A 13840-nucleotide genomic window follows, 5' to 3' on the forward strand; every position below is an offset into this window, starting at 1 on the left:
TGCCTCAAAGGTGACATGAATGTCAGATTTATGTGGTGATAAGAGACTTTTGACCAATCCTGGGAAGTACAAACTAAACAAAATTACCTGATTCTGAAATTTTCTCACAAAGGCAGAGTCAAAGGCAAACTGACCTTTTTAACGCAAGACCTTCACAAAGGTTTATAAAACTTTTTGGTCTAGTTTGAGGCTAGTTATCAGGAGATATGCATGGCTTTATTTTTTGGCAATGAAGTTATACTTAAATTTTGTTTGAATGGGAGAGCTCAAACAAGGCAAGTGGCATGTGAAACTTGGAGGTTTTCTATTTATCAAGTTAGAAGAAAAAACACGCAGGGGGAAGATATAGTGCTACTGGTTTTTATTCCTCTGCTTGCTAGTTAGTGAGTGATAGGCTGAGGAATGCAGCATCATCTATTTCTTTTGTGCTCTTGGTTACCATAGAGCATATGCAACATACAGCAAAACACAAACATTTCCTGCTTTGTTTTCTTGGCAGTTTTCTGAATTCGGTATTTTGGAATTAAAATGAAATAGTGTGAATCAATGTAGAGCACACAGAACACCTCGTTTCTTGATCCTCTGATGAGCATTTTTAGAAAAAACTGCTGAAATATGCATCATAATCAATCTGATGAACAACCAATGGAGAAGGCTTTTAAATATTTAAGAATCTCTGTGTTGTAGAGAATAGCACAATTTTTTAAAATGAGACTGCAAGTTCCTATAGACTGTCAGAGAAGTCCTCCATATAAGGCTTTTGTGCCAGAAGGCTTAAAATATCTAATCCAATCTCATCTAAGTTGGGATCTGATGTGGCCTCTCTGAAATACATCGATAATCTTATTTCCGCTCCCAGGGAGTGAGCATTGCATCTTCCTTCCCTCCTCCAGTGGCACTTGCTCCTGGTTGCCCTTGCAGCCCCCGCGCATCTGCCTCAATTTCCTCTGTTATTCTTGTAGCAAATCTTTCCCTAATTACTTATAGTTTTGCCTCAGTCATGAATGATGCCTTCCTCCGTGTCACTCTGTGCGCTAAGAGCAACCTCCTGGCCAGCACCCACCCACAGCACTCCCAGGTCCCCAGAGATGCTGGGTTGGGCATCGCTCTGCTCTCTGTGCTCCTGTCATCTCCCCAGTGTCACGGGTTAATCCAATTTTTAAACACAAGGCATAATTAATCTTAAAACACTTTGAGCAACAGTGTAGCTTTGTAAATAACAATTTGTCATTACAGGAAGTGGTTTTTGCAAGGCGAAGGCTTGAATAAGGTAATATTTTTGGGTGATGCTTCAGTGAAGAGATTTTCTGGAGATCTGTGATTTACCTGTTACTAATATTACGCTATTTAACAAGCAGGAAGCAGTATGTAAGAACAATAATAGTAATCTTAGTTAGAATGGTTTTGATGAAAGTACACTTTAATTCACTAATTATGACAGCTAAAAGGCATTTTTACATTCAGTGTTAAAATCACTGTATCTGTATTTTTACCTAAGTCTTCCAGCTGCAGAACTCTTTCTAACATGTTTTTAGTCATGTTATGCAAATGCCTGTTTAAATTACTAGGAGTATTTGTTTTCTATTTCTGCCCTGTAAAACATAATTTTAATACAAGTTATTTGTGAAATGCACATTGTAAAAGGAAATAAGGTTTCAGATGGCATTTCTATGATAATTTTACTGCAAATGTTGACCATGCTTTTGTATTTGTCTGTAAAAGTTAATGCAGGCTGTACATAAGGCATATTTCAAAGATCTAATATTGTATGTGACTAAATTAGTGAAGTAGCATTGGCTTCCCTTTGAACAGTTAGTCTAGCACTAATCATACAGAGTAAAATAGATCACCGCCTTGCATACATTTTGTGGGAGGCAGTTGCTGTGGCACACCGTGCTGAACTGAGCCCTGCCGCGCAGATTGAGCGCCCTTTCCCGGCTCTCCCGCCCCGCCGTGCGTGCCTGGCGCGGGGCTTGGGGTACCCCCACCCGTGTGGGAGCCCGCGTGCTTGCCCCCAAGACGAAGAAGAGTTAAAGGCTGGGCAGCCGAGCCTGTGGAAATATACATGGCTGGCACCGCGGCGCGGGCGGGCGTAATGTATGTAAATAGGGGGTAGCAAATGCATGAGCAAGTGAGTCAAGGTGAAGGGTGTGCTGAATACCTAAAAACTGACTGTGGTGCTCTGCCAGAGTGGGGAGAGGGGGGAAAACTCGGGGAGCCTGGCAGGGTCTAAGGGTTTTAGCCCCCGGGAAAATGCCTGGTAAATTCCCAGCCAGATCTTCGTGCTGCCTCGTTAAATGCAAAACTGCAATTAAAATCACACTTTCTTTTTAGATTGATTTGTTTAATAAACAAAGGTTAGTTGCATTTAAAAAATGTATGGGCAAGTTTGCTGCATGTGGGGAGAATAACGGATATTGCTGGCAAGAGATTGCTCTTAATAAAACATCTCAATTTCAGTGGAACAATGTATTTTTACTTGGCTTGATCCTCAGCTTCTGAATCCAAATGGAAATTTTTTGAAACAAAAAGAGGTTTCTAGAGGTGGGATCCTGTTGTTTGTGTCTCTGTTGCACTTTTCAGTCAAATGATTTGTACTAGACTGAAGTTTGACAAACCTGCTGTAGTGTCACGAAGAAAAAGCTTCCTCATAAAATCAAAAACATATAGCAGATGCATGTTTTATTGAACATTGCTAAAAATAGCACTTTAAACCCTTACTCTGTCTGTAATGCTCTTTAAGTATCTTTTGAACACTGCCTTCATTATTAAGTCTCTGCGCTTTGGAAATAATTTTCTGATTCTTTCTCTTCCAAGGATCTTATTTTTCAAAGCAGTTGATGTTTGTTTCCTATTTTGCATGCGTGTATGGTGAGTGAGTTGTCACTCAGCTGATGACTGTTCAGTCGTGTCGGACAAGATCCTAAGACTATGGCCTTAAGCAAATTCCAGACCCAGTATCAGGAATATATTTTGAGATTCTTCAAGGATCTCAATAGCAACTAAGATGACATATTTTGCTTTCTGGTGACTCAAGGATCAAAGTCATGGTTAGGGGAGGAGAATGCTCTACCTGTTGTCTGACCAGCAGACTGCCATGTGCATGCCGCTTCTAACTTCTCCTTGGGTTGTGCCCACTAGCAAAGGAGGGTGAAAAGCAAGATGCAGTAAGACCGCTGGGTTTACAAGAGCAGGGGAGTCAAGAGATGCTAAGAAAGTGAGGACTGGGAGGTGATATAAACCAGTTAGGAGAAAACACAGAGTCAACATTTTATTGGGTAAAGCAGACAATTGAATAAATACTTCTGTACAATCAAATATGTTATTGGTCTTGCACGACGTTATAAACAACAGTTGCTGAAACATGACATGCGAAGCTACAGTTTTATGATGTTGTGGCTTGAAATACAGCTAAAAATGGCAGATAATTGGGTTGCAAGGATTCAGCTCAAATATTGCCTTTCTTCCCCTTCTGAAACCTTCCTGTTACTGAAAAAGACAGAAAGCATACGTTGTTCTTTTCTTTTTGTTAGATCCATTTTAATATCACCAGTGACACAAGTCTCGTTTCTCTTGTTGAATTCTCCATCAGGCTGATGGGTGAGAGTTTTCAGCAACCATTTCTGGCATTTGATTTCAGCGCTGCAGTTCACTTTATGTTTTGCTTATTTGACTTTTGGCCTTTCAATATGAATAAACATTGGCACTACTTAAATGCAGCTACCTACCTATACATGCAAAAGTAAAGGGGACTCTATATAAAAATTGCTTATGTTTTGGTAGCCTGCAATGAAAAAAAAGCTTTAAAGAGCCCTTCTTTTTTGAGAAAGAAAAAAGGTCAAACAGAAAACCATTAGCTTGCAGAAAGGTGCCTAAACCAGGAGTTGTGAAGCTTTATGAGCATGGGGAAAGCGGTTCTGACTTAGCTTGTAGACTTTGCAGCTGTTTAGTCTGAGAAGACTTTTGAGTGTGCTGCTTCTGCTCCCCTTGTAACTTGGGCTGAGTCTTATGACTATGGTAATTAATTTATATCCAATACATTGCCTTCTAACTTCCAAAGTTTCACAACAAAGTGTCCTTGGACAATGTGAAGGTAAATGTCCTCATTCCTGTATGCACTGTATTGAGAATCTTAACTGTTATATTAGGTATGCTAATGAAACAAAACATATCTATCAAGACATATTAGCTGGAAAATATTTTATTCTGGAGTTACCAGGCTGAAAATAAATGACAGACGTACTTTAAAGAAGCTTACCAAAAACTGAGTCGTGAAGTGAGTTTTGAGCCACTCCGTCCTTGCAAGTCATTTTGATTAGAAATGCATGAAACACCATAGTGCCACTGCCTCTGTGCTGAAAGACAGGGGCAAATGCAACTAAATTGGGATTGTTGTCTTTCTCAGCATCTCGCAGACTGGTCTGGTTGAACAGAGCCCAAAGTCCTCGAATCTCCTAAGAGTGGATGATATATTAAGACACAAGTGTATTACACAGTAAGACATTAACAATGAATCTGAAAAGGTATTGTGAATGTTAAAATAACACTGACTAAAATATACTGAGGTTAAAATACAGGGTAACTTTACAAATCACTATTAATTTCTTTGGCTTTCATTGCAATAACATTGATTTAATTTATTAGATTCCTTTCTAAATCTATATTTCAGTTTTAGAGTTGTCAGTTTCTGTTAATGACAATTTTGCCCATCTGTTCTAACACGAAAATGAGGCTTCATGCAGTAGACATGATAGATCTCTAATAGTTGAAGAAGTAAGAATCTTAAAGGTATTTCATTTGGATTAGATCCACTTTGATGCAATTCACCCCTGAAATTAAGCCTAGTACTAAAAACTTTTAGCTGTATAATCAAAAAAACAAAAATGTCATATCTTGTCATTTAGGTACTGTCTATTTCATAATTTACAGAAAAAATTTCAAAACATTCCCACTCATTCTCTTTCTAATGACAGAGCCATAATTTTGGGTGTCAGCATATCAGAATTCTACTGGATGTGATTAGAATAAGAATTAGTTTCTTTAATTTGGCCATTCAAATGGTAGTATTACTACAGTAAGTCATTTTGCTAAGCCAGCCTTTGCTGCCAAACTAGGTTACAACTTCGGTCTCAATCCAGGTTTAAAACTCCCGTTCCTCGCCCAGGTCAATCTTCTGAAGGGGTAATTTTTCAAAGCAGTGTGTGAGTCTTAAGCACACAAATCCAGTTAGCAAATAACAAGATTATGTTCTGTGCACTGCTTTAAAAATTTACCCCTAACATCCTAGAGATAGGAGCACAGTTATTGCACATACTGCATACGAGGTATAATTTAAATTGTTTTTAGTAAGCAATTCCCTGCATTTGTGTAATGCAATGTTATTCTGGGGAAAAAATGCTTAGCTAATTATTCAGTTCAGAAAAATAAACACATCCATTAAAGGCTAGACTACATATTAATGCATGACCTTTGTAACCATAGTATTTTATTTGCAAATCTTCTAGAAAATTTTGTATCCATTAAATATATATGGAATTGGATTTTGTCTTTATCACTGAAAGTTACCAAACATACACTGACTCAAACTCAGCACGTTTAGTGTTGCTTTGTAACAAAGGAGATGGTTCCTACCGTGTGCTTCGTTACTGCTTTTTGTCTTAGGCTTCTCTTGAAATTCAGAATATAGCTAGGAAAATCAGACTAAAGCAGCTCCTACAGGACCATATTTCTAATTTCTAAATACAAACTACTGAAAATTTAGCTTTTCAAGTGTAATACTTCTAACAAATTAAAAATCAACAAAAATATTATGCTTCTATGTTACCTGTTCAAGTGTATAGAATGTACAAAAACTTTAATCAAATACTCAGGTTTGCTCAGTTTTAAATTGTGTTAGTTTAATAGTTTCTATTCTGCTGTTTATATTAATGACATATTCCCATCTAAATATATTGCAGTGCTGAAAAGCCATCAAAACATTTCTAAGGTTGGATGAGTGCAGTTGCATTCATGATTTTTTAATAAAATGATCTCTTTCTATTGAACTGCCTCTTTTTTTTAACAGAGATTGAGATTGTATAATATATATATACATAGTTATAGGAGCATTATAAATACAAACTGCAGCTTCATTTACTGTCTGAATGTTTGATTTCAGTTCATAGCTACACAGTGGGCTGAGAAATGTGAGTTACTGTACGTAAAATATGAGGGCAAAAGAAAGAAGGATAAAAATGAGAGATGCAATTGATTATTCTTTTTTGCATATTGATTAAAAGTCTTATTATTTGAAGAAGTAACTGATAATTTGCTAATAGTGATTTTTCCAAGAACTGGTGTTTCTAAAAATGATTTTCATCTATTCTCCTTTTCTTCTTTCACAGTCCAGTTTACATTCTCTACTTTTTAATTCTGGCCTCTTTTGTAGGCATTTGGTATTTGTAGTATATGTATAAAAGCAGTTCGATATTGGCTAAATTTGGGCATAGTCCGTGTTATGAATACGAACATCTGCAATGGAATTAAAAGCGGCATTCACCAAAATCCAAGTGTGAAGTATCCCAGTTAAGCATACGATTCTGAATGCATAATTTAGTTGCCATATTTTGTTTCTTTCCTCTGTGTGGAATGTTTATGAAATTCTCAGATTTATTAGGTATTTAGAATTTTCCTTTAATTTCTTACTGCTTTTTCCCCTCTGTGCTTTCTGTGGCTGTAGTTAATCTGAGCATGTGCTAGTCCCATGTAATTTTATTTTGTTTCTATTCATGTTGGATGACTAGCCAGCCTATCAGGGATTTCAAATATTCAAACCAGCTGAAATTCAAGAACCTGCTATAGTTGTTTGAGTTTAAAATGCTTTTTTTGTATTAGTAAGTTGAGCCATTCAAATACTGGGGCACCAAATAGTCCTAAATAGTGCTTATCTTTAAAACCTGATGTCCATGAATCTCCCCAAACACACAAAAACATGTTCTCTTTGTACCACTTCTTTTTCTTATTTTTATGTTAATTGCTGTAGGAAGACTTGGAAAGTCTCTGGTTAATTCTTTGATCACATCTATTTCAGCTGGTTGCTCAGGGAAAGCAAGCATGAGAAAATGGATCAGGTGAGATCCCTCTCCTGAGCTGGTGACAGTCCAAAGTTTGTGCATAATCCAGCTGGACAAAAACCAAACCCAAATATTCTGATGATGCCTGAGCCGGGAACCGGAAGGTGAGCACGTGCTGCGGAAAGCAAGGGTTTGATGCAGTCGCGAGCCCGTGTCTCTGCCTATCTTCCCTAGAAGTTTTTAATTCAAGAAGCCAATTCCAACCAAGTTCAGCAGGGGAGAGCTGGGTCAAAAATAACGTAGTTAATGTCCTTGAAAAAATAAGTCACTGGGTAGAGAAGAGAGATCCTGGAAGTGCTGCTGCTGGAGCTCGCTGCCAGCCGTGAAACACCAAACCTCAGGGGACCAGAGTCTGGTCCTGGCAACAGCTTGGTTTTTAAAACATCATTTCTCAGAACCTGTGAATTCTTAGCATGTACATGGCATGATCCATTTCTTCATCTAATATACTAGTATTCCCCCAATTCCCCAGCTATAACAATCTGCTGCTGCTGCTGCTGTTTCGAGCAGAAGATGGCTTGCATTTCTCAGGGACACCTGGCCCAGCAAAGCACGCGTGCTGCCTGATTGCTGGTGGCTGGAGTGAAACATCAGATGAGCTTAGACACTACCAAAGCTCTCGCTTAGTGTGATGTCAGTTATTTGGTTCATGATGAATTCATTTAGAAAATAAGCTACTGAAAAAAGACTTTCAGTCTGGGAACCAGGAAGGATTCGGTGTTTACTCAGACTGAGGGCCTGAGTATGAATATAAATGCTTAAATGAGTGCAGTATATTGCATGACTAGTTCATCAACTTAAAAGTGGTATCACTAGCTTGCCTTAGTTTTACATTTGAAACCATTATAATCATAGAAAAGCTGTTCTCCCAAAACAGGTAATTTAAGATAATCATGTATACAATTTAAAGATAAAATAAGGTTTATATTTGGTTTCATAGCAAATGTAATCTGTGTAGAAACGTACTGAATTGAGAAAGATGAAGTATGGTGTGAATTATTTTATTTTATCACAGAATTCCAGCTTTGTCCTATTGCAGGTGAAGAGTGTATCCAGGTTGACATCTGACTTGCTTCCCTCTTGAGAGTAGAAGCATGACCTAAAGGCAGGTGATCTTCCTCCATCAGCTATTTACGTAGACTAAACTTAGATGCTCTGACTGACCTTCTGCAGGATGAGCTTCCTCCCACATACAAACACAGAGGGAATAACAGGGTTTATCAGGTAAATCAAATGGAAATAAGTAGGAAAATTCCCATAGATCACAATGTCTGCTGGTTCACTCTTAATATTTAATTAAGAACATGAAATCTAGAATGTAATAAGAGCTGAGTGAGAGCTGCTAATACTCATCGTGTTTAAAGTTTAGGAAAGCTTTCAAAGGTCTACCCACAATTCAGTACAGAGGTGCCAACAGGAAGGCTTTATGCCATAGCGTGGATTGAATATGGTAATCTGATCTGCGCTCCTAATAGTGCTGGTAAACAGACCGTTCTAATCAGATACAAATGCTAATATATATAAAATCTTTACCCATTTAAAAATAATAAAATATTTTGCTCCAATTAATTCTGATTGTGCTAGTAGAACATACAATCAACAATGTTATGCAAATAGTTATTTTTGCAGTTGAAATCAATAACTTATTTTCTTTTGTAATACACAAAAAATAGAAAAAAGAGGTTATTATTAATTGCTTATAAAACTAAATCTTTGTGTGGGAAGCCTGCAGGTATTAATCTCATTATCAAGACTTTCCTACAAAGTCTGTATGGCCATTATTGTTCACGATTCGACCACTCAAGAAATCTTGCCATAGACTCCTATTTTGAAAGTATTTATTGGAAGCTGAATGAAATTAGTTCTTTATGAGCTAAGTAATTGTAAAGTTACATTATCCTGCGGAAAGAGATGACTGATAAAATCTGACAATTTCAATTTTAAAACGGCTGTGCCTTGCTACACTGAAGTCATGATAACCCTCATATTTATAAATCTATAGCTTACTGGCTACACATACATAGTCATGAAGTATCAGTTACGCTTACTGATAAAATTACTTTAAATATTGATTATAAAATAACCTGTGTTAACAAAAAGTATATTGCTTGCTCATGCATTGCTTCATTTGAATTCCTGTATCTCTAATTCCTTTCTCATTTTTGTTTTATTCTCTTGAACAGCCATTGTTCAACTTGGTCTGATCAGTAAATGGGAGAAGCTTTGGTAATTCAGCTTTAGTGACACCCCCCACACCCAGTGAAATTCTTGGCTGCTGAGGAGGAACAAGGGCACTGTGGTAAGACTTGGTGCACCTAGCCTATACGTCCTACAGAAAATTTTCAGTCTCTTCTTTAAACTGATGAGAAGAAATGGATGACAGCACCGAATATAGAGATAGTCCAAGCTAGTAATACAAGCAGCTAATGCTGCCAACTAGTCTCCTCCACAAAGGTCTACCAGTCATACCCTACTTTTGGAGGGCTTGCATGTAGTAAGGACTTCTTGTGGTCTCATGGTTTCTCACAGTTTTCAAGTCACTATGGTGTCTTCTTTGTCACTGGTCATGTGGCCTTGTCCTGGATGTCTGCCCTCAGCACCCAAGGGAGACATCTCCATCATCATCCCCACCATCTCTTTAAGGAGGTACCATTCCCTTGCAAGCCCCCTTCCCTTACAACTGCAGAAAGTAATGGGGGGCATGTAGTATCCGAGAAAAGGGCTGTAATGTCTCCAGCAGTGAGGCCTGACTCACCCTGGAATAGGTACTGAACTTTACCCTCGCACATGGTTCTAGGTATACAGTGCTGATCCTGTGCCTATGTAGTTGTCTGTGAAGTCATGCCTGCGGCTGTCAAAGCAGGCTTGAATTTCATCTCCAAAATGATGAGCTGGTTTCTGCTTTATTCACAATCAAACTGAGTACAAACCATGATTCTTCCATAATTTTCTTCCATGCTCTTTTCAGCAAGGGAAAATAGACAGATCTAGAGTACAATTGTCATAACTTCCATTCATAATAGGAGTATCTAATTTCCAGGATGCGTTCTGTGGTGAAGACTGCTGTTTTAAACAGAAAAAAACAACCGCCGAGTCCTCAGGACAACTATGGCACCATGCAAAGCCATTATCTATGTCCTGAAAGAATATATATTTTTTTAAATCCATCCATTTCCAAAAGTTTGGCATATATCACAGCAGACTGTCCAAAGTGACATAAAACATCCAGCAGATCAGAAGCAGCAATTCCGTTAAAATATTGTGTGTCTGTTTTCCTGCATATATGCACAGGGCAGCTGGGCCTGTTTTGGTTTTTATAGAAAAACATGGCATCCCAAAGTCATAACTCCTTATTATGCATGGGGATTCGCTCACATAATTTTTTGAGGATGCAGATATTAACATGCATTACCACGGGAAGTTGGCATCACAGGCTCCTTCTGCCTCGATTGCAGCCGTAGGAAGATGTTGCCTGGCTGGGTCAGGCCTGGCCACCTTTTCCATGGGACTGGCGAGAAACTTCCTGGTTTCACTGTCAGTTCCAAAAATATAATAAAATATATAGAGAAATCTTCTCAGTTTATAGACTCTTTTCCCAGTCAGCTATGCTGGGGTGTGGTTAACACAAACTAATCATACTCTGGAGTGCTAAAATGTACATGGTGCGGCAGAGTGCCTCGCGTCTCCTGGGGTGTGATTATTTAATGATAATGATGCCCCCTGCAGAGGCACCTTATTGCTCTTTTGCAAAAACAATCTTTATTGAGGGGAATTAATTGCATTGTTGTTGATAGCAAGAAATAAGTTAATATTTTGAAATGATCTTTCTGGTTTGCACAGCTTAAAGGGATGTTCGCACAATTATGTCAAATAAATGACCTGCTTTGAAAGTTTCTCCATATATTAAGGCCTGGATTCCAAAGCCACTCTGGATATATGTTTTCTCTGAAGATTTGATTTCACTGGGAGTCTTGAAATGCTGAGAAGAGTTAATCTCTGTTCCATGGATACCTTGTATTGCTGCCTAAAAATTGATCTCTTCAGGGTCACTGACTGTTTTCTAGTTAGAGGCAAATTTGCAGTTGTACCAGATTCCCACAGCATATTTACTCTATGCAAAGTATCTGAGAAAACTTTTATGGTAGGGTTTTTAATTAGTGCGATGTATAAAAGCAGCAAAGTTAATAAGGATGAAATTTGCTGGTGTGCTGACTTCTATGGAAGGCAATTGCCTTAGAGTCATGGTCATAGCCTAGTCTTAAATATCTATCCATATTATTGCACTGATGCTACATAGATTTTGGAAGATGCAGCTCACAGTTCCCAACTGAAAAAGATACAAGCAGCAACATATACTTTATGTACTCCTATCTACCCACTAATTTATCTCCAGAATAATCGCTAATTTACTTATCTCAGTGCTAATGTTTGCTACAGTAGTTTGGGTTTTGTTTCTCACTTTATGGGAGTCTTTGCATCATTTTTATCACCTGCTTGCTTTTTTATACTAATGGTTCAATACATCAGCATTACAGTAATAATCTAGGTATATATTCATTGTAAAATGATGATTTACTGCAGCAGGATGGATGTATTTACCGTGTATGCAATGCTGCAGCAAATGAAAATATCAGAAATATGTGGCCCTGTGTCAGCATATGTGTAGGCATACCTGAATGTGGAAACATGAATAAAGCAAAGCAACCTGGTGAAGTTACCTGCAGAGGTACTCGCTCTGTGCGTGGGACTGCAGAGGAGGATGCAGAAACCCGTCATGGGGCTGTAGCAGGCGAGCAGGAGCTCACAGGCTCCATCGCTGTCTCTGCAGCTGGTCCTAGCCGAGCCGATCCCTCGCTTCTGCTCCTGGTGACCCCAACATGATGCAGATGTTTGGGTAATGAGGGGGTTTTATTTGCTTTCCGGGGATTTGGCATGCTCCTTCTTCTTGCTGGAGATATGTGATCTCTGCTGCCACTCTGGATGAGTGCCCCATTCCTGTCCCTCTGAGAGGGCAAAAGGTACACTGAAATACTGTTTTATAAGGAGCGATCATCATTTTGCCTTTGAGACTCTGTGGATCGTAGGATAATTCAGGTTCGAAGGCAGATCAATGTCTTCGTGTATGTGTGTGTGTGTGTGTGTGTGTATACACATATATATGTGTGTGTATATATATATATGTGTGTGTGTGTGTGTATGTGTGTGTTTTTTTCCCCCCCAGTTCTCTTAAAGAACTGCTCTAGTAACTTTGGGAAATTTTCATTTCATTGGTCTCTTCCAGGGAACTGCCAGATGCAAATATTCCATCATTTGTGTGCCTAAAGCCCAGACCTACCCAGGTCACTTCTGATAAATTATTCTAAAATAAATTCTGATATGTTTTAACAAAACGGAAAATCCAGGTGAGCTGCTCATCAGAGGTACTGATCTGTTTGTACCCAGTCTAGCAGGCTTTGTGGTTTAAGCTGATTCTCTGTTAGTGGTACTAAGGTAGTGGGTTTTTGTAGTGAAACAATTTCGTCTAACATTAAAGTTGTCAACTGAGAGAGAGGCACCACAAAGTCCTATCTTAGTGCTCAGTAGCTTCCTCTTAGATGGGCTGGGACAAAGACATCTGGTCTCCCTTGTTGCTATTGCTCTTGAATTTGGTCATGGCATTATTTGTTTATACACTTAGACCACATAATAACTTCAGTAGTATTGAGTGATCGTGACAATTAAGTGCCCAACTTCTACTATGGATATCTGTGTTCAAAGTCACACCTTCTCTTGACATCACCAAAGTTATTTTTTGGATAAATAGCCCTTGAAAGAAGCATGTACTACTTCGATTTCACTCTGAGACCTGTAATACTTGCATGGTGGTAGTTTTCATACAGAAAATAATGCGTGTTTCCTGGATGACCACCCAAGTTACTTAGTTTCTCTTTTCTAATTGCCGCTAGGTTTCTCTAAGCCGGAGCGATCAGCAGGCGGTACAGCTTGGGACTGCAGAAGGATGGTACGCAGGTATCAACTGCTTTCTGCTGTTACAGTCAGAGGGACAGGGGAGAATTGTGTGTCTAGGACAAGAAAAAGTTTATGGGGAAAAGGGATTAGTTCCCAAAACAGTATGCTGTCTGGCAAAGAAAAATCTGTAATGGCACAACCTGGCATCATGAGAGAGGGGGATACTGGAGGAAGAAACCTTGATATTTCTCGTTATATAGACACTGTTCAACTTAATTCAATAACTTTTCAGGCCACATGTATGATGCTTTTCCATCATTTTGATACCTGGATAGTGTCCATTTGAAGAAAGTTTCGCCTGATGACTGCATTCTGGTTTTTATTTCGCTTAATTTTGTTCATATAGAAAGAGTTTCCATGTACACAATCCTAGTTGTAGTTAAGTAGGATTGGCTCACCAATATACAAGCAGCCTGCCTTTCATCTGTATGTAGCCAAGATCTTGGATCAGCTTCTACGTTAAATATAAAATATTAGATCTGGCTAAACTAATTTATGTTGCGTAAAGACTGGTTGCTTCCTCTTCAGAGAGTGAATGGTTATTCTGATTTTTTCCATCTTTCCAGCTGGAAAAACAGATGAACATGGAGTTGCTTGAATGCAGGTTTCTTATTTGCACAGAAAAAGGATGGACAATTACATCATGCATTTAAATTATTTCAGCCCCTACAAAAAGAGAAGCATATTTCATCTGTCTCCCATTAGCTGAATCAGTAATA

The sequence above is a fragment of the Nipponia nippon genome, unplaced genomic scaffold (genome assembly GCF_047370975.1).
Source record: "Nipponia nippon isolate SJK-2023a ecotype South Korea unplaced genomic scaffold, ASM4737097v1 scaffold_7, whole genome shotgun sequence".
Lineage (NCBI taxonomy): Eukaryota > Metazoa > Chordata > Aves > Pelecaniformes > Threskiornithidae > Nipponia > Nipponia nippon.